Source organism: Pyrgilauda ruficollis, unplaced genomic scaffold, assembly GCF_017590135.1.
Source record: "Pyrgilauda ruficollis isolate IOZ18807 unplaced genomic scaffold, ASM1759013v1 scaffold31, whole genome shotgun sequence".
In the NCBI taxonomy this organism is placed as follows: Eukaryota; Metazoa; Chordata; class Aves; order Passeriformes; family Passeridae; genus Pyrgilauda; species Pyrgilauda ruficollis.
The window spans coordinates 5,430,308-5,452,002 of record NW_024524489.1 but is presented as its reverse complement, the minus strand read 5'-3'; the positions used below and the strand labels follow the sequence as shown (position 1 = coordinate 5,452,002).

Below are 21,695 nucleotides of genomic sequence, written 5' to 3'. Positions count from 1 at the left end.
CAAAATGATGGGTGGCCGTGCCCTGCACGAGGGCACGCAGCAGTTGCTGGCAGCTGCAAATTTGGAATTGGGCAAGAAGCGACAAAGTATTTGGATCAGAAATACCCGTTTGCTCTAAGGCTCCTTTCCATGAAATTTCCCCAAACTGCTGCAAAGAGCTGACAAATCCTCTCACTGCACAGGCATCACCCCTGTCACTCCAGGGAGCAGCACGGAGGGGCAGGGGGGTGAAGTGACTCATGAGATGGCAAGGCAGCTCCAAACCAAGGGACTGCCTTGCACACTCACAGACTGAAACACTCTCCCTCGTTTCCACCAGGCTCAGCATCATCACTAGAAACAGCCCCACCCCTTCCAAACCCCCATAAAAACCCTTCAAGCTTGATTTTATGGGACTCAAACCACAAAGCTTTTATGGAAAACTAAATTATTTTTGTTAAATGCCTCCCTCCTGCCTCCAAAAGCCCTGATTTTATTCAGCTCTTTACTGAGAATTTCCCTATCATAATTTGGCTCAGCCAGCATAAACCAAAACCAAGGGAAGTTTTTCTGCTGACTGCTTTAATCCACCTGAAGCCCTAAACACACAGGGTTGGCTGATTTCTAGGGCAATAGTGCAAGCTGGGAATAAGACAGCTTCAGAGGTCTGGACCCCTTGGAGGGGACCTGGACGTGGAATACAGCTCAGGCATTGAGGGACAGAGGATCTGACCCATCCCAGTGCTGGGTTATTCCATGGAAATCTGGGATGTACACTCCAGCTTGCTGTCAATGCCATAATTCAGTGTTGAGACTGAGAGCAGCATCTGACCCCCGAGAAGTACCCAAAGCCATCTCCATTGGTACAGAGTGACTGGATGGAAGGAAGTTCCCTGCCCAGTGTTAACCACACCAGAGCAGGGACACCCTGGTGCAAGGAGTTAGCCCCTGCCAGCACTCAGGCAGGGGAAGCACATTTTCCCTCTTCCCTTTCCACACCTGACTTTTCCCTGGCCCACTGTGCAGGTGTCTGGGACAGAGCCCTGGATCCCACACAGCAAACACTCTTCCCAAAGCACACATGGACACTGTGCCACAGCCATGGAAACAGGACACACTTTGTGCTTTTCCCACAGCAAGGCTCCATTGATCAGCAAAGCAGAATATTTCTGCCCCAGACACGGGGAAAGAATTAATCTGTAAAGCAGCACGCCCTTGGATGATGCCTGGGGAAGGCATTACCATCCCCACCTAATGCATTTTCTGATGAGTTTCCTGAAAGGCTTCCTGGCTCGTGGCAGGTCAGCCCTGAGCAGGGCAGCTTTTCCTGCACAGGACGAGGCTCTCTGGCACTCCACCACAGCTGCCTGCTCTCCATCCAAGCACTGCACAGGCCAAGTTTTCCTTTTTCAGCTGTATGATATACACAGCTGGAGGTCTAATATGTGGATGGGATCCCCAGGGAGGGTTTGTGGTTGGCTGGGAACATTTCCTAAGGTGTTTTTGAAATCTCTTTTAACTCTGAGATTTTTCCCTCTTCCCCGTTGTTCCTCTTATTGCTGCCAAGCTGAAACATAATGAGCTCACTTAAAGTGGAAGTGGCAAGGTTTGCAAGGGATCTGTGAAGCTTTTGCTGTTCCCATGTCAGGGACAAGGGTGAGCAGGTCTGGCTGAAACATCTCTAGCAACAGCTATATTTCAAACAGAAGAAAGAACCAGCCAAACTCCCTAACACTGAAATTTCCATTTAAGCAGTATTTCAGTGCTTGTCAAGCTCCCTAATGAGGCTTTACCTGAGCTGACCTTCCATGATCCCCCTGGGACCAGGCCACGGAGGGAATCCCCAGACTCTTTGCTAGGATCCCATCACTCAAAGCAAAAAAATCAACAGCTCATAAACACTGGAGAAACACCAGGAATACAAAAGCACTCCCAAATCACACCTCTTTCTAGTCCTTTCCTGCCTACTGTGCAATTTACAGTTTTACTTTTAATGCCTGGCCACCCTCAAGTGCCACAGGAGCGTACAGTCAGCAACAGCAATCTGCCTCTTGCTGTCATGTCACAGACATGACAGGGATTTGCTAATCAGCCACTCCTGCTCACTGCATTTTCCAGGTTAGACCTTTCCCCAGCCACAACAGGACATGAGGACACAAAAAACACACGGCTAACATCCTCACTGTTCAGCAAAGAGTCAGGAGGCTTCACCCAAGAACCAACCGCGCTCTGCTGGGCCCGGCACGGAGAGCAGGATCAACTCTGCACCTTTTGTAAGTGAACAAAACAGACGTGCAAAAGGGTTCTCCCAGTCTCACCCAGCTGGATTGTGGCAGATCTGGAATGATAAGCTTCAAAATTCCTGCTCTGCTCATTTATTTTGGCTGCCAGTCCTACATCTGATGAGCCCCGTGTGCCACAAAAGGCTGCCCCAGCTCCCTGCCACTTTAGAGATGGCTAACACTCATTATGCTGGTGCTGCATTTCAGTGCACTGCAGAGACCAAAAGGTTTAGATTGGTTTAAACCAAAAAGTTTAGATTGATTTAAAAAACACAATAGACTAACCCATGGGAGACAGGTCCTGTCAGTGCCTATCAAACTCCTCAATTTGGATGCAACTGCTGAAGAGCAACTAGTTCTGCTGGAGCTGGGACAGTAAAACCAACCTCTGGCCTAGCCCACTGCAGAAACTCTCTATACCTCCTAAATATACCAAGCCACACACCTGCAGCACTTTCTCTGTGGGGCAAGATCCAAAAATAGCCAGATTCTGCATACAATGCCTTCTGAGCTGGCACCCAGCAGTGGCAAAGGTCAAGTGTGCTTTGTTTTGGCACTGCTCAAGCAAGCCTGCCCCTTTCCAGAGAGGGCAGCCAGACCAAAGATCCTATTTCCAACACCAGCCACAAAGTTTATGTTTCACCTCCATCCTTGGCAGCTGTTTGCAGTTTTTACTGTTTACCCTCATATTTATTCCAAAAACAATACAACGTGCTCAACAAAGATATGTCAGGAGAACGCAGCACACAGAATAATATCAGCAGGCAGGTCACTGGAAGTTTAGTGGCTGGATGCCAATCAGATAATGATTTGCAAGCTGTTTCTCAACACGTGGGTGAGCACATGGGACCCTGGGCTGCAAGCAGAAGTCATGTTTTTTCTAGGAGATGAAGCACTCTCAGCACACAAAGGTGCCAGCCCACTGAGCGACGGAGTTACCTGAAGCTGTGCTCACCTTTTTGTCTCATGGCAATTCCATTAAACAGAAAAGAAACACGTTCCCACCTGAACACTGAGCTCCCAGCACGCTCTCCTGGTGCCCCAGGAATGCCACTCAGCTTAGGAATGAAACACAGCAGGGCATCCACAGGGTCTTTGAGCACCCGAGGCAGGGACTCCTCCACCCGAGGGAGCTGCTCCACTGGGGCTCCAGTCTGGCACCTCCATGAACCATGAATGCCTCCCTGTAGTCCTCTAAAGCCCTTCTGCACAGCACTGGATTCGAGCTGGGACCTCACTGGTCCCAGTTTGGGGCTGGGCTGGTTTTCCCTCTCAACCCTTTCTAGGAAGCTTTTCCACACTGCCCATCTTGTGGCTAGAAATTTCTTGTTTCCAGCCTGTGTTTATCCATTGCTCATTCCTATCTCCTGTTGTTGTGCCAATCCTGCCCACAAGTTTAGTGCCAACCCCTGGATATGCACAGATAGCACTTTACTTTTTTTTAATTACTGCACCAAGTAAGACCAAGGTGTTGTTTTCTTGTTCTGAACCTCCTCTCTTGTTCTGAGCCCCCTGATTATACCAGTATTTTACATTTACCTGCTCCAGCCTGAGTTCCTCCCTCAGTGTGCTGCTGCAGCGAGCAGTCCTAACAAGCTCTCGGTAGAACTGTGGGCTGTGAACACTTTCTGATCCCTGCTGGAAATGCTTCATGTGCCAGAGCTCAGGAAGTGGCTGCCCTCTGTGCAGGAGCTGTGCTGTGAGCTCCTCTCACAGCGATGGCTGCCGTGCTCATCCTCATGGCAACCCAGTTCTCCTCCATCCCAACTCACAGCTGCTTGCCTTCCAACCACCAAATACACAAACCACCACCAAGTTGGAAAACAACCAATTCCAAAACCCACATCTGGAGTAACTCATCTACCAAATTGTTTCCAAGCTGCCTGCTTCTGCCGGAGCATAGAACTTCAGGGCCAAGCTGCTGGGCAGTGCAGATCCTACCTGAGGGATTGATTTACTCCCCAGTGGTTCCCCAGGGAGCTTGGAAAAGGCATGGGCTCACCCTGTGCATCCTTTCCCTACTTCACACATCCATAAGACCTCAGAGTGCATTTTATCCAACAAGTTCCACTCCACAGCGACCCTCTCCCGTGCTGTGCAAAGAGGCCAGCGGAGTGGGATCGCTCTCCAGAGCCACCCAAGCTCGGTGACAGTGACACAGGCCCATGGCCAGCACTGGAGTGGGAATTCATTCCCTTTGGCCATGTCTGCCTGGAGAACTGGCTCAGAGCACTCCTCACAGCGGAGCTGTCCCCTCTCTGATCCACACCAACACAATGGTGAGGCTGAGGAAGCAGCAGAGGCCAGACAACATTACTGAGGATGCCCAGGCTGCAGTAAAACCCACCCAGCTCCTCACCAAGGTGCTCCTTCTCCTGTTCCTGTCAGGAGTGAAGAACTGCTTCTGATAGCAGCAAAGAAGAGTGGACAGACCACCAAAACCCACCCGGCTCCTCACCAAGGTGCTCCTGTTCCTGTCAGGAGTGAAGAACTGCTTCTGATAGCCGCAAAGAAGAGTGGACAGACCACACAAGCACAGGAGGACACCAAAAAAGAGCTGGCACAGGATGGCACGGTCAAGTGGCACCTAAAGGGCTGGCTTGGAAAGGGTACAACTGACCCCTGTCTTACTGAACATAACTATCCTCCTGTTCAACAAGGTACACGCAATCATTTCTGGCTACAATTACTGAATTGCAACATTTTTGACTCCTGAAAAAAAAAGCAGCCTGATCATTCCCTAACCATAATCTTTTGCAGAAAAGATTCTGCTACCTGCACAGATAATTCTCTCACCGGAGGAAGTCATAGGAATTTCTTGTTAGCAAAACAAAATTTTGTATGTGCACTCTGATGATATTAGTTAAGTAAAAAGGGGGGTTGTAATTTTTCCTTAAAATAACCATTTGCAATACACAATTGCAGGTAAAAGACAAACAGATTAGGAGATTAACTCTCCAGAGGCAGACAAATGCCATCTGGTTTATGAATCATATTCTAGGTACGACACTCTTCTGGCAGATGATACATCTTTTGACATACACAAATGCGTTTTGCTAAAATAAATAAATAAATAAAAATAATGCTTAAGAGCTGCCTTCCCTCAGGTAACACTCCATAAACCCCCAAAGCTGTAACAGAGCCCTTCATTCCTTAATCAGGGCTAAGGAGTGATGGTTTTGAGCTGAAGGAGGGTGAGTTTACATCAGATATTAAAAAAACACATTTTTTACAGTGAGGATGCTGAAGCCCTGGCACAGGTTTCCCAGGGAAGCTGTGGCTGCCCCTGGATCCCTGGCAGGGTCCAAGATCAGGCTGGATGGGGCTTGGGGGAAACCTGGGACAGTGGAAGGTGTCCCTGCCTGTGGCAGGGAAATGAGATGAGTTTTAAGGTCCCTTCCCACCCAAAGCAGTCAGGGATTCCGTTCTAAGCCCTGCCTGGCACTTGCTTCTGTGGCTCAGAGGCACATCTGGCCCTGAGACCCTGGCAAGCAGAAGAGCTCTGGGTCCTCCAGCTGGAATAAAGACACCAGGAGGGGTCTTCACAGCGTTTACTGGGCATTTCAGTCCTTCCCCTCCTTTTCATGCTTCACCTTCTCTCAGCAAGACAAGGCATTCCTTCCCAGCCCAGGCAATCTTTTTGTTCCAGGGAATCCCAGAACTAGCTCGCCTTTCACTGCTGTAAATTGTTCCCATCAGGAATGCTGAGTCAGGAACCCCAAAGTCTGGAGCAGTTGTGCTGTGGTTAAAAACAAATCCATCATCTTTCAAGACTTTCCCTGCGTTATCTGCAGGGTTTACTGCCTCACTGGATGTTATTACAAGATTTCCAAATTTCCCACAAGGCACTTCAGTCTTAAATGTCTCACAAAAACACGAAGTTACATTTAACAGAAAACCACAGAGTATTTTCCTCAAGTTCACATATAAGAAAAGTTACTGGGCAGAACGATGAACACAAACAGCTACTAGGAAATTATTACAGATACCTAGAAGCAAGATGAAGATTCTTCTTTTGCTCCAAGCAAAAAATCCTTGACTCAGCTACACAAACATTTATTAAGGTGGGTGTGAGTGGCTGTGCCCCAGCCCCTAAAGCTCCAGGGTTTTCAGAGCCTGCCCAAGATGACTAGAAAACCACTGCTGCTGCTGCTGGCCACTTTTGGATTGGGGTGTTTGGATTTTCTAAAAATTTAATTCAACTAAGACCCTGAATACTGATTAGATCTAAGCCCCAGCCTAACCCCTCCAATGTTATGTAATCCCTAAAATCCAAAAAGCCTTGAAAAGCTTAAACGTGACAGTGCTGGTGATGTCATGCTGCTGAAAGGTTTCCATGGAAACCCCTCCTACCTACCACTGCCACATGCCCGTGGCTCTCAGTGCCTGAGCCCAGCATCCTCTGCACAATGCCCCCAACACCACAGCTGGGGAGAACTGGGAGGGAATTCCTACAGCCTGCCAGCTCAGCTCCCTGTGCTCCCCACCCAGCCATGCAGCAGCCATCACCTGGGGGGGGATAAAATCCATCAGCACCTCCCCAGCAGACAGAACCCCTTGAAGGACCAGGCAATGCTTCTGAAAAGGGGACACTCAGTCCTGGCTCCCTCCGAGGCACATCCTTGTCCCCATTCCCAGCTGCCACCCCAGGCAGCAGCAGGGCCACATGCCAGCTGCCCTGCAGGACAGCCTGGCAGCCTTCACTCAGTGAGGCTCACACAGCCAGAGGGTCAAACCCATTTTCATCACAAGCAAGTTGAAAAAGAAAACAAGGAAAAAACAACCGAACGTCAAAAAGTGTTCCTGAATCCTCGTGTTTGCAGAAAAGAGCTTAAAAACCTCAGGTTTTTCAGGTTTCTCAAACCTGGAAGCAACTAAAAGAAGAAATCTACTGGCTTTACAAATCTCCTTTTCCCCCTCGCTCCCCTTCACCAACCTTGCTATTCCTGCATAAATGCAGCAGTAAGGCTTTGCGGATTTTTCTAAGGAGTAAAGCATCATTTTCTGACGTATCTCTGCCCGAGCTCACCCCTGCCCAGCTGACAAACTAAAACAAATACAACAAATTAAACTCTGAGTTAATTTAAGATGCAAGCAAAGGGACGGCCCTTATGACTTTATTTTTCCTCAAAGCAATTGAGAAACTCCCCCTGTTAAAGGGTTCTGCATGTTTAATCATCCTCTCCATCCAGGGCACTTCTGACACGCCCATATGTGAGGCTTATAAAGCAATTCCATGTGCTCAGAGACATGCAGTGCCTGGGTTTGGTGCCCACATGCAGAGGTAAGAAACCACTGGGAGAGTTCAGCTCAGCCCCAACACTGAAGACCACCCCACGTAACTATGATTTTACTGCAGATCACACAAATTATGCCCAAGGGAGCACAGACGGCCAGAACTTCCCCTGCCTCCCTGAACACCAGGTCCAGCTGAGCAGAAGGGCCGGACCCTTCCTTGCTGGGCTCACATGCAGCCCCTCACCCTGGTTTTCAAGCAAAAAGCCCCAGCAGGGGAGCAGGGGATGCTTCTGAAAAGATGCTTCCAAGATCTGCTTTGTCCCACATTTACCCTCCAGAGCAGTTTCCAGCAGAGGCCGAGGAACCCAAGATGGATTTTTTAAGAATGCATCACGTACACATTGGCAAAACAGAGAATAGTCTCAAAAAAGCTTGAGGGAAGCATCAAGCTGCTGTTTCCTCATCTCCCATGAAATCCCTGCCAAAAAGCCTATAGCATAATGCAACAAAACCAAACTACAATTGTAACTTTTTTTTTTTTAATTGAATGATGAGTCCAGATTTGTGAGCTTAACACAGATTCCCTTTTTTGGCATTCACAACTTTAACAGTTATACACATGTTCCAGCTTAGTTACCCCCAAAACATCATCCAAACATTACTATTTCAGGACATGCTGTGGGGCAAACGAACCCTTCTGGATTTGGGGCTGGCTGCTCTGGACCACGTGCTTCCTGCCAACCAGACATGGTTCACTTGCATCCCCCTCAAAGAACTGAACAACGCCCTCTCTTTTCTCCTCAGACACAAAGCCCAGGGGGGTTTTGCTTTGCTTTCTCCCCCACGTTCTCTGCCAGGCTCCATGCACCTCACAGGCACCTTTATCATTGTTCAGTGCAAGCAGGGGACAAGTGAAGCCACAGGCAGGCACAGAAAAGCCACAGCAGCCTGGAAAAGCAAAGAAATGGCCAAGCACCAGCAGTGAGCACCACAGGGAGATTTTGGGCAGCCTCCCACGTGTGCCAGGCAGCCCATGGGAGTCTGCCCTGTGCTGCCACCTCCTCCCCTCCCTGAGCACAGCAGAACCCCCCTCTCTGTGAGCCCTTATTTATGGCTGCTTGCTGTGTGTTCCTGCAGCCTTTCCAGGGAACAGCACACAGCGTCACTCCGTGACTGCCACAGGTCGGTCCTCGTTCCCGCAGCAGTGATGTTCAGGGAGGTTTGCAACTCCTGTGTTCGATACCATCACGCTGAAGCAATGCTCGCGGGTGCCGCAGCTCAGGGTGCTTCTTGGTAGCTGCATTTCGTTCAAATTCACGTCACAATTTCCTGCCAAATCCGGAGGCAGCCAAGGACCTGCTCCCAGGGAAGTCACTGGCACCCCTTGTTCTGAAACTGATGTTCTGAACTATAAGGATGTATTTTCCTCCATATTGTTTGTTTTCTTCACAGCTCCAACCCACTTACTCCATTTGCTCCTAAGACGACCCAACTCTCATAAACTATCATTTGGTGGCAAGTTTTTGCAGTCAGCAAGCAATAAAATCACCTCTGAGCCTCCTTCTGTAGCAGCACGATGCCTATGGCATGCCTCATCCCAGACAAGGGCATGCTGCTTGGCCCCAGCTCTCATCAACATTCTTTCATTCACAAGCAAAAAGAAAAGAGAACAGCATAAAGAACTGTGCATTTCTCAGAACGGTGCCTTATAAAAGAACTCCCTCAAAAATACCATTTAGCAAACCTGAACAAAGAAAACCCACTCCACTCCTCCTCAGTTCCTCCCAAACACAGCCAGCCCAGTCAGGCACCATCCAACCTTTCTTTCTCTGGCCTCCACGAAGCCAGTGCCTCCAACAACAGAGAAATCCCCAGCTGCTGTCAGTCCCCACCATGCAGCAGAGAGAGGGGTTTCTGTAGCCTTTGTGCTTTGGCCATGGAGCCCAAGGCCTTGCAGGCAGAGGGGTCACCCACATATAGGCAGAGGAAAGTCCATTTATTGTCTGGCTCTTCGCTTACAAGTTAATTGGGCCATTCCTATCACCAGGAAAGCTCTTCTGGATCTCTGGCTAAGCTATCCATACAAGCTTTTCACTGACTCCCACTTATTCTTCCTCTAAATATTCAGGCTGGTAAATAAATGTTTTGCCTTCCCGAGCTAATGCATAATGTATAAATCAGCCCCAAACACAAAGAAACCTAAAAACAGTTCTCATAAAAAAGATTGAGATTTTTTCCATAAACAACAGCTGGCAAAGTATCTCACAAAAGGGGAAAGAAAATCTTTGCCGATACATTTAATTGCTTCAGGATTTAATACTTCTCCAGACTTGTTTGCTGCAGCCAATGTTAGAAACAAAGTGTTTCAATCCAAAAACTGCAGCTCCATCTCCACTTCAGGACACACTGCCTGAGGAGAGCTGGAACAGCACAGGTTTCTCCTCAGCTGTTCCAGCCTTCTGCAGGATCCTGGAGCTTGCTCCCAACCTCCTGAGGGGACACTCCGGGCTGGGAAGAGGATGCATCACCTGTGGCACCACCATGCTGAAACGTGAAGATGAGGGTCTCTAGTAATTTCACCCAAAAATTAAAAAGCAGGTGAAACTGTTCTGTTTCAATTTTTTGAGTGAACAAAACAGTATTACACAGAAGAGCCATTAAATGTTTTAAAAAAAAAGAGAGAATAAAGGCAAGAGAGGAAATTATTTAATCTGCCTTTCCTGTAAGCATTTTCACCCCCACAGAAACGGCGCACAGCCACGCCAGAGTGTGTGTTTGCCTGTGTCAGCACTCTGAGGGCCATCCCACTGTGCCTGCTGTTAAGCATGTCAAGAAATAAAGAGGGATTTGCCCTGACAGCCACACCTGAGGCTCCGTACAGAACCTCCCCAGCAGTTTCTGTTTACCCTAAAAATCAGATGACCTCATTTCCACAGGCCTGAGTGTCCCAGCCCTGGCTGCTGTGCCGCGCAGCTTGTCAGATGGGCAACACCTCCCCAAACAATTCCTGAGCTTCCCACAGCCCGTCCTGCCCAGCAGGGGAATCTCTGCACACCAGAGAACCTCCCTGCTCTGCAATTTCCAGCACCTACAGAGCCGCCGACACAGAGCACAAACCTGGCACGGCACACAGCCTGTCACCTTCCCAGCACCAAGCACAAGCTCCAGTTTGTTTCAGTTTTCCACACACTAATCACTCCCAGCAATATCCTTTGAGCAGTCCACTTAGTTCTTCGAGTTTTACAGATAAACTACAAAGCATGTGTTTCTTCTACTGGTCTTGTGGGAGTAGAAAAATAAGGCTGTAAATTAAAGCTGGTCTGCTTGCAAACCTCCTTCCCTCTGAAATTGGGCAACAGGCTGTGCTTTAACCCAGGCTCCAGGAGGATTGGCAGCACCCCGTTTCTGGGAGATGGGGATGGCCCCAGCCCTGTCCCCCGGAGTGACAGCCCAGCTCCACCTGCAGAAGCAGTGTCACCCAGGGAGGCTCTGTGGGACCACCATCCAAGGGGCTGGGAAAAGGAACCAGAGCAACAGGACTTTCTCTAGTTCCACTGGCTGCAGGCAAGTCTGCACCTCCACTGGGAACATCTCATGGATCTGCAAAATCAAAATAGGATGGGAAACTGACTGATAGCACGCACCCTTAAAAGGCCATCCGATGCTGATTTATAGGCTCGAAGCAGCAGGGAATTTCCTACATGGAAAAATCTGCCAGGGGAAACATCAATCCTGTCTTCAGCTCCGCTGTCCCTGGCTGGGCAGAGCACTCCCTGTGCTCTGCAGAGCAAACAGACCCAGGCTCACACGCGTGCTCCAACACGGATGCACACTGCCTGCACACCAAGGTCTCCTCCAGCAGTCACCAAACAGCACCAAGAGCTCCAGGGAAACCTGGCCACCAGGTGATGGTAATGATGTAACACATAGCTCAGCTGTGTGGGCTGCTGGTCCTCTTGAATTCCTCTGTGCTCACCTACTCATTGATTCTGTTCTGAGGGCGGGTTAAATATCCCTGTGAGTCTTTCCCAGGAGACAGAGATTCAATCCAAACCATTCAGCACAGATGCAGTGGAGGTAGGGCAGAAGATGTACTGGCTTTCAACAAAAGCTTGGAAATTATGGGATTTTTTCTAAGAAAATGTGAGTTTGGAAAGACATGTCCAAAGGAGGAACCCAAGTGTAAGAAGAACATAAAATTAATTCAAGCACAGAGGCTGCATGAACAGCTCCATTCCCCCTCTGCCAGCTTCCCCCCAAGCACACGAGCGGTGGTGGCTCAGTGGAACTTTCCGTCTCCCAGTCCAAGTTTTTGTCAGCTCCTGCATCCTGATTAAATCTGTAATCCTGGTAATCCTGGGGATGGGGGAGAGGGCGAGGTTCAGCACTACCCACAGAAGACCGACAACCTCGCTCCAAGACACGGTTCGTGGGATGGGATCCACCTGCACTCCCCTGTCCACTGCTCTCTGAGCTGTCCTGTCTGGTCCCTTGCCCACCCCTCAGCTTTGGGGGCTGCCAGGGGTGGGGACACAACACGGTGACCTGAAAGGATCCGTGGATCAGTCTCACCACGCCTGCCCTGCTCACCTGGATGGCTGTGGGTCACTCCCCTGCCTGGCCTTGCAGCCACACCTCTCTTGCAGGCCCACCAGCCCAGGGATGCTGGCAGTCACCACCAAACCTCCCAGCTGTTGCTATGGCTACAGGAAAGTCGCTGCATCCCTGCATGAAGCATCCTGCCTCACTGAGGGTCCTTGCAGCAGCCAGTTGCCCTGGAGGACATCCTTGAGATCCTGCTTGCTTCAAGTGTGGCTCTGATGTCCTCTCACAGAAAATCCATGCCCCCTCCTCCTTCCCTTTTCCTCAGCACGCTGGCCTCCTCTCGAGAGGCAGCTGGAGAGGAGCACAAAGCTCAGCAACTCTTACTGCGGAGCACAAAGGCTCGCACAGGGTACAGGAAACAAATTCCCAGGGAAAATGAAAGGCAAGGAGCTCTTTCATACACAGATACCAGTTACTGACTTGTTAACTGGGAGATGCGAGGGTGCACCAGGGAAGTGTCACCCAGTCCACTGGCCCAATCCCAGTGGCAAACACATCTCACACTTTGCTTACACTTTTCCCAGTGAACACGGCACTGGGTGTACAGGGAGCGAGAAGGCAGCGTCAGACACACCCTCCCAGCCTGAGCAGCCACCTCTGCCGCTGCCAGGGCCCTTCTCCAGGCATGCTGTGGCACACCAACATGGCCACGTCTACCACGAGCACAGGCAGGGATCCCATCAGGCACTCGGCTTGCAGCCAGGTTTTATGGAGCAACAGGCTTAGCTCCCGTGGGCAGCAGCCCCAAGAGACTCCAAAGCAGCTTCCTCCCAAGGGAGCCATCCCTGCAGAGTGACAAGGCCCAGGGCTCCCCGTGCCCCAGCCCACAGGACATGTGAACCCCGACTCTGCTGAGCTGTGCTGGAGTTCTGATGATGAATAATTAATTGCCGCTTTGTTTCCTGGTGAAATTCTATAGCGGTAATTATCTCTGTTTTAACATAAAATAATGATCTCTTTCTCCTTTCCTCCTCTTCTACTGCCAATTAAGAGATGGGAAGACAGCACACCTGTGGCTCACGATTCCTCAGAGCCCTTTGGGACTGGAGCTGCAGGGGTGGGGAATCACCGGGATGCTCTCCTGGGCCGCGCAGCTTGCCAAGCGTGCAGTGATGGGTCACGGGGGACTCACGCTCATGGGGGCAGCAGCTGATTCTCCAGTGTTTTCTTCTGAGACTTCTAATGAGTGCTAATTAGAAGTGGCCATTCAGGCTGTCAGCAGCTGCCCATCCATCAGCAGGTGCCTGGGCTGACGCTGCTCCCGTGTTTGTGTTCGCCAGGCTGCGGCCTCAGGACTGGCCTTGCTTACAAACACTCTACTCAGGACGGCTCACTTCTTTTCAGCCCACCTCTCTTTTTTCTATGCATATACATATAAAAGCAAGGAAAGGGTTTATTCCTAAGTATTTCCCCCTCCAGCAGAGAAGCACAACCATGACTGTGCAAATAACCCAGAGTTTCTGGCAGACCCTCATCCAAGCTCGTGCCTATGGGGGGCACTGCCAAGACCAGTGGTGAGGACAGAAAGCTGTGGCACTGCCTGGACACTAATTTTGGTCACTGGCAAAGGCACACAATGAGCTGGGGGGCAGCAGTTCCCCCGAGAGAGAAGCTGCCAGACAGCTCACAAAGCACTGGGGTAGCTGCTGCCCCACAATCAGTACTTTTTTCTCCAAAGCACCAGCATAAGCCTTTTAAAAGATATTTGACCCGATCCTGAAATTTTAGGGTATCTGACGATATCCTAAAATCCTGACATTCAGGATGGAAACAAAACCAAATCTGAAAACCACCCAGTATCTCTGGATGAGCATCCACAGAGTGCCCTCCACACTGGTGACCATGGGGTGTCTGCCAAGTCTGAACACTCCAAGCAGCTGGCATCCTCTTCTGTTACTCCCCCCATGTGCCTGGAGCACGTCCTGCTGGCATGGACAGCTCTGGCTTGGAGGTGTGATCCCTGTTCCTGTGTGGTTTCATCACACCCAGCACAGAAGACTTTGATCCCAACAGGAGAGCCCCTGAAGAGCCTGGGCTGAAGCGGGAGCTCTCCACCTCTCTGCCAGCACCAGGCATTTTGGGATCTCTGGGGAAGAAAAACCACTCACCTCTCCATTTTCTAACAGGAGCAGCAGGGAAATCACAAAGGACCTGCACACATGGGCAACCAGTATCTAATCTGGGAATTCTTTTTAATGCAGTCCACAAAAAAAGGGCATTTTAATTAAATATTTTTATTTTACCCACTGCTGCACACTAAATCAAACTGCTTCAGCATTAATACATGAAACCATTATTCTGTGCATGCATAAGTGAATTTACGCACGTGTCTGTATATAAAAACTACACAATTAAGCACTGCTTAAAATGCAGATTGCAGATGATAAAAACTCCACCCTGACTGTATTAAAACCTGACTTGGGATGCTTTATTTGATTCTTGGTCATTTAAATCTAGTGTAAATGCAATGAAGTCAATGAAGCCAGTAATAATTTACACTCATGGAAAATCTGGACCTTTGATTTTTAACTACTAACTACTGGCAAGAACCGAAAAACAAGCAACAAAAATCCAGTTTGCAACATGGGGCCAGATGTTATTTTTCTTCCTTTGCAGTAATAGCTCAAAAATACCAAATTTAAAACAGAGCTCTAAGAAAGGCTTGTCCTGGATCTTAGAGCTACAACAGCTTTCAGCCCTGAAATTTAAGTTAATGCTTGAGGCCCCTGCTCACACATTCATGTTTGATCTGTGAAATACTATAAACACACCAACATTTAAAGCATGTGCTGATAAATACTTGCTCTGATTTCCTTCATCAAGCTTACTCCATCTACCCTTTTAGCATCATAGAGAAACTTTCAAACAGCTTAGGAAAGAAACTGTCATTCACATGATCTGATCAGGAACCTCATACTCTGTCCCAACAAAAACAGATCATGTATTTTACATGGCCTGGGGTCAACAGGCACTGAGGCAAATTACTTCATTCCCTAATTTCTTGGTACTGCAAGCCCAAAATTTTTAACAACCAAAAATTTACAGCAGCACAGATTTTCCTGGGGAGAACTGGGACATTTTACAAAAATGCAGCAATATATATTTTAAATACTAAGTGGACAATTTGTGTTGATCATGCCAGGTGAATAATTCAGGTGTGAAAAAAAAGTAAACCATTCTGGTATCTGGCCAGCCTAGAACATCTACATCTGGAACTCAATAACTGCAATGTTATTGCAGCTGTGAGCAGCCATGTCACCTCAGCAATGTCCCGAGGCAGCCAGAGCCACCAAACAAGGGGACCACACTGACTCTTCCCAGTTGCCAGCCCCAAACCCTCCACTGGCACTGCTTTCCACGCTCAGCATGTGAAAATCCAAGTGCTTTTTCCTCCCAGAGAAAGGAGCAAGTTTGACTTGACAATTTTTTTTTTTTTCACTGCCTTCTTAGAAATTCAGGTCACAGGCTTCATGGAAGACTTCTCAGATTACCAGAGTGATGCACAGCAGCAGCCTGGCATCCTCAAGTGTCAGAGAAGTAAAACCCAATTCAGGGAGGCACAATGTGATATTTATTCACGTCTGAAGTCATGCTTTGTTGCTTAACACCTTTTAAATGCAAAGGCATTTAAAGATTTGGAAGCAAGGGTCCCCTTTCAGTATTTCAAGCCTCTCTGCTGCCTTTTCCACAACACAAAATAACCAAAAGAGTAACCCAAGCTTGCTAAAAGGTCAAGGAAGCAAGCCTCATTCCTCCAGATACAAAGAACAAACAAAAAAGGAACGGAGGAAAAAAGCCAAAATAAATCCAAAAACCAAGAAAATTTCTGGGTGTTTTTTAAGTTATTCCAGAGGGGAAAACATAATCATAAAAAAGGACACAGGGCTTCCCCACTCCACCACTGGAGAGCTACCATGCAGATGGGGCTGCACTTCTGACAGACTCTCAAATACCCTCCCCTCCTGTGCCTTTGGCAGCAGCAAGTGTACAGGCTCTGTTCCTTTTTTCCTACAAGGAAAATTCCTTTCTTCCTCCCCCCGTGCCATCATTTCTCAAGACTATGAACATGATTCTTGGGTAGCAACAGGCAATTAACCTTTGGTGCTCCTCACTCCCCGTGCAGCGTGCCACACCGATCTTCCCCCCGAGCTCTGCCTGCCCTCCCTGCACAGCCAGCCCGTGACAACACAGCATTTTCCACCAGGAACAACAATTAAAACAGGAACAGGCTCATCGCAAGCATCACCAACAGAGCGAACAAGTCCCAGCCTGAGAGATCTGCCCACACTACAGGTGCACATCCCGGCTGCGCTGCGGCGCTGGAGGCTGAGCCAAGGTTCTTTTCCCTCAGAACAAGCAGTTTAATTACAGCTGTTTCATACACGTGTAGTTATGGATTCTGGAAAAACTGACAGCAGATTTCAGGGGAAGACACTCTGGAGCTCACCACCTCCCCTCAGTCTGCAGGGACAAAGCTGGCTTTGGAATCTGGAGTTTGCTTTCTCCTTCTTTTGTTCACTGATGCAACAGAACACACTGAAGATCAAATGGGTAATACCACTGCCACTTCTTGATTTTTATCTCACAAGCTTTGTGTTATTTTTCCCTCAGAACAAGCAGTTTAATTACAGCTGTTTGATACACGTGTAGTTATGGATTCTGGAAAAACTGACAGCAGATTTCAGGGGAAGACACTCTGGAGCTCACCACCTCTCATCAATCTGCACACTGTAGGGACAAAGCTGGCTTTGGAATCTGGAGTTTGCTTTCTCCTTGTTCCACTGATGCAATAGAACACACTGAGGATGAACTGGGTAATACCACTGCCACCTCTTGATTTTTATCTCACAAGCTTTGTGTTATTTTCCTCCCTGAAGCTCTGGCTCTTGGAGTTGCACACATAATCACATGGGAACACTGGCAAAATTTTAGCAAAAAGAACACCACTGGCCTCCTGTGTATGCCCAGAGGGCCCTGTTTTACAGGGAACTGCATGGTTTTGGTGATCAATTCAGATTTTCAAGTACCCAGCCAAAAGCAGCTGTTCTGTTCTGTTTGGCACACTGTCCAGGTACAGCCCTGCTGTGAAACATCCTGCCCCAGAGCAATGGTGCTCAGCTACCTGCTCCCCTGCACAGCTGCTGCCCCTTTGGATGGCTGAAAAATCCCAGAGAAAATAGTTGTGCCCACCTCTCACTGCTGAGAGACCCTGCAATCCAGCAGTCCCACAAAAAATCCCAGCCCAGAAGGCAAAACCCAAGCTCCGAGCAAGTCCAGAGCGCAGCACAGAAAAGGAGAAATACCCACCGTGGTTTCTAACAAAGGAAGCTCTGCAAGGAGAGCTCCAAAGCCCTCAGCTGCCTTGCACATTCCTCTCAAGTGGGACACATCCAAATCCAGTGTCTGGACACTCCTGGCTCCCCGAGCCCCAGCTCCCTGGGGCCAGCACCAAACCTCAGCCCCTGGTCCGCACCACCAGGACATCTCTCCTTCCTGGCTGCAGCAAGGGAGAGCCCAGCTCCCTGCCAGCACAAGAACCCAGAAGAAACAAGCATGGTTTTGGTTTTATTTCTGAGGTTTTAACCCCGACATCCTGGTTTTCTGATGCTTTAGGTCTGAAGTTGACGAAGCGAAGCAAAGTGTGGAAGCAGAAGTTCAAGCAAATTTCTGTCAAATTCACCAAACTTATAGCTCAGTGAGAGAAGAACATCTTTTTTGCTATTCCTCAAGGATATTTTGTTACTAAACTTACAGCAATTTATTTTTTTAACGTTCCCCCAAGTGAAAGCAAGGTTTGGCAACTTGCAAGGCAGGAACAAATTTTTACTTTTCATTTTGCTAGGATAAAATTAATTTTGCCTGAGGGAAGGCAACTTTCAATTGGATTGAAGCTCAAGGAGGGACAGGAAAAAAAAAAAGGAACAAAAAACACAAAATCACTCATGTGAAGAGTGAATAGGATGCTGTATTTGCTTGGGAAGAAGGCCTTTCTAAACTCTGCAGTTCTCTGGACTTCATTCAGAGCATGACAGCCCAGCAGAACTCACACCACATCAAGCCCACCAGGTGCATAAACAAAAGAGAGGAGAGAGATCAGAAGGCTCAGCTCCACCCGAGGGGTCTGGGTGTGTGGTTCAGTGCCACAAGTGAGTAGCCAGCAAGGGTTACCTGCTCCACAGCCAAGCACCACAAATCACACTACCATGAGCTATGACTCACAGGAGAAATATTGATAAAGTTGCTTTTGAAATAAGACGAGGAAATGTAAAAAAAATAATTGCACAAAAACTTCTTTGGCTGTTTAATTTAAGCACTTTCATGCCTGAGGGTCTAAATGAATACAGGGAGATCTTTTTGTTCCTGCAGCAATCAAGTATTTCCTGCCATTACTGATAATGACTCTAAAACAGCACACTTAAGCAGGGCTGTTACTTTATTTTCAGCCTTTCTGAGGCGGGAGTGGAAGCGCTGAAGCGGGGGAGGAAAGAAGGTGATGACAGCTCCTCAGAGGAAGCGTATGTCAGTCTGGAGAGGAGCTAACCAGGGCTGGCACCAGGACCTCGGCCACCCCCTCCAACCTGAACCTCCAGACCTGTGACATCCCACCCTGACACAGCCCCAGAGCCTGTCACCTTCTGGCAGCTAATAAACCCCGTCTGAAACAAGAGCAAGCTCTGGAGTTCCTCCAGTGCAATTTGAGTTCTGAATCTGGTAGCACAGGGACCTGACCCAACACTAAACCAGCTTTAAAACATCTTTCTTCTTGGCTTCCAGTGGGTGAATCACATTTCTGAACAGGACTGGGCGAGTAAATGATACTTTGCCTGAATTGACACAAGTAATTCTCACTCCTTCCTCTTCATCTTTTGCATGAGCTGAAACTGTCAAACATGGCCCAGAATCACAAGTGTTTCATTTAAACAGTATCACCACTTCAGTGAATAAACTGTCCGATTTTTTTCTGTCCATCTCCAGTTCCACACACCTTCATGTGGATACCACAAGGACAAGGGGATGGGTAGGAGAGGCCAGAAGAGCACCTGCTGTCTGACAGCAGACACTGCCATGAGAAGCCACCAGGATCCAAGAGGAAGGGGACAAGCAGCTCTGACTGCAGGGCTGGACACTCGGAGGACAGGCAGCAAGAGACAAGAGGCTCCTGAGAAAAGACAGCAGGCTGCTCTGTGGCTCTGCTTCCACAGGCACTCACCACAACCACAAACAGCCACAGGACCAGGCCAGAGCCCATGATGGGCATTTCTCAGAAAAAGGCAAAAAAAACCCCCAAAAAATCCTAAAAATGGTCTTTAGGCTGGAATCAGTCCATTTCCCTACTTTAATACTTCTACAGTTTTTGTTGCAAAGGCAAAGTGAGCAAAACCCCCACTATCTGGAGCAGTTCTGATGATGAAATGATACTGGACATTGGATAAACCATTAGGAAATGAAAGTAGCAGTTGGCAAATGTCATGGCAGGCGTTCAAATGAGCCTGCAATCACCCGAGCACTAAAGAACACAGATCTCCCCTCTAGCACCTCAAGGTGTGTTTATTGCCAACACAGCACAGAAGCCAAGCACTGCAAAAAGCCACAGCACATTTTAACAGGAGGTACTCCACTTCCCTCCACCAGCAGGTGAGGTAAAACTGCTTTCTTAAACACAGAATCAGAATCACAGAATAATGAGGCTGGAAGAAACCTCTAAGATCATCGAGTCCAGCCAATGCCCTAACAACTCAACTAGACTATAGCACCAAGTGCCATGTCCGTTTCTGCTGAGCTGCAAGGTGTTTATACAGGTTCACTTGGGAAGTAAGCAGGAAAAAAAACCCTTTTCAGGCAGCCTTTCCCTCCTGACACCTGCTCAAGGGAAGGAGAAGCACCTGAAGACCACCACACATGGCGCTGTGGGGATGCTAGGGAGGTTTGAGCTCTGCAGATTCCCAGATCACAAGGGGCCCCCAGGCTTTGGTTGTACAGCACTCGTGCATTATGCTCAGCAGCACCACAAAGTGCCCCAGATTCCCTGAGCAGCCCTTGGAGAAGGCAAAGGCAGCCGTGCTTGGTGAAACCCCAACTGCTGTGCCACCATTTGGAGCCTGATCCAGCAGCAGCACAGCCAAGGGAAGGACTGGGCTGCCCAGGGATGGAGCCTTCCAGCAGCTCTGCCTGACCAGGATTTCAGCCACCCTACTCCTGGCCACGCTTTCAAACATTTTGAAATGAAAGCACAGCTGACACCACTTTGCTCTGTCGTGCTGCAGGACCACAGGCAGCACCGCTGTCACTGCTGTGCCCATGCCCTTCTGCCAGCTCTTTCACTCGTTTGCTGAGCAGCAGAACTGAGGCATCCTGCAGGTCATCCTCAGCCCACCACCTCCACAGGTAACTCCCACAGACACTGCCTTTTGGGAATGTCACACTCCCAAATGCTTCTGACTGCCACCTGGCCTAACACAAACAGTACTTAACAGTACTTCACGTTATTTGCATTTGCACTGTGACAAACACAAACAAAATCGACAAAACCACAGGCAGGACCTTAACTGTGTTACTTTCACTTCCTTTCTGCAGTACTTTGCTTCAGTTTCTACCACGGAATGTCACACCATGACAATTTCAACAAGAAACAGTAATTTCACATATCTAGGTATTTCTGCTTTCTCTTTCACAAGTAAACACGGGGTACTCAGTAATTATAGCTCTACTTTCTGAAAAAAAGTGGGGGAAACCCCACACACCACAAATAAAATCTTCCTACAGACCACTCTATTTGGTGAGGGCAGCAAGAACAGCTGCAATGGTGAGACAGAAGGTGCTGAGGTACCAAGCACAGTGGGGGAAAATATTACTGCCAGTGCTGATGTGAGGCTGTGAGACTGGGTCTGCACTCTGCCAGAATTATGCAAACAAGCAAAAATTGAGTAAGAAGAATTTTTGTACCAGTCTTTGCTGTCTAAAAAAGACCATAATCATCCATCTGTCCAGAAATGTTATTAAGGATTATGGCAGAGGAAAAATTATAGACAGAGAAGTGCAGCCAGAACTGGTTTTGTTGGAATTTCTCCTGGGGCAGGTAACCTACATTAGTCCTGAAGAACACAGAAAAACCCTTCCCCTCCTCTCCCCAAAACTTGAGGAAATGATATCCAAGCTCTGCTGCGAAGAGCAGCGTTTACGGACTTAAAAATAAGCGAGTCCTGGCAGTAGAGATGTGAGGAAGCCATCAGCAGGACTGAGGAGCTAGAGGCAACTTCCATTCCTACCTGGTTCAGTGCAGTTTCTGATGTAGAGCTGCCCCCCATCCTCTGGAACGTCACTCGCGTTCTGCTCACGCGCCTGCAGGAGCTGCCGCCCGCTCCACTTGTCACCATTTTCCACAGAATAGCTCAGGGCATCGTAACCTGCAGGAAAAGAGCAGTAGATACATGAGGAAAGGCAGCTCCTGATCATCTTGAAGCAGCCGAAACATCTGCATTTTAAAAGCGTCACGGCTTCTTGGGTTTAAAGGGGCGGTGTTTCTAAGTCCACTGGAATGGGACACTGCCACAGCTCCCCATCCCACGGGAACCATGTGCATTCCTCCATAGC

General features: G+C 48.7%; 1 protein-coding gene across 1 annotated transcript in view; it reads right to left on the bottom strand.

The window, feature by feature from the left end:
• The window catches only part of SLC24A3 (solute carrier family 24 member 3), an 84,979-nt gene extending 63,509 nt beyond the window's left edge, over positions 1-21,470 (bottom strand). Inside the window, exon 1 of the mRNA XM_041474077.1 lies at positions 21,371-21,470. The gene's annotated coding sequence lies outside the window, so the exon portion shown is untranslated. The remainder of the gene's footprint in view (positions 1-21,370) is intronic.
• Between the last annotated feature and the right edge of the window lie 225 nt (positions 21,471-21,695).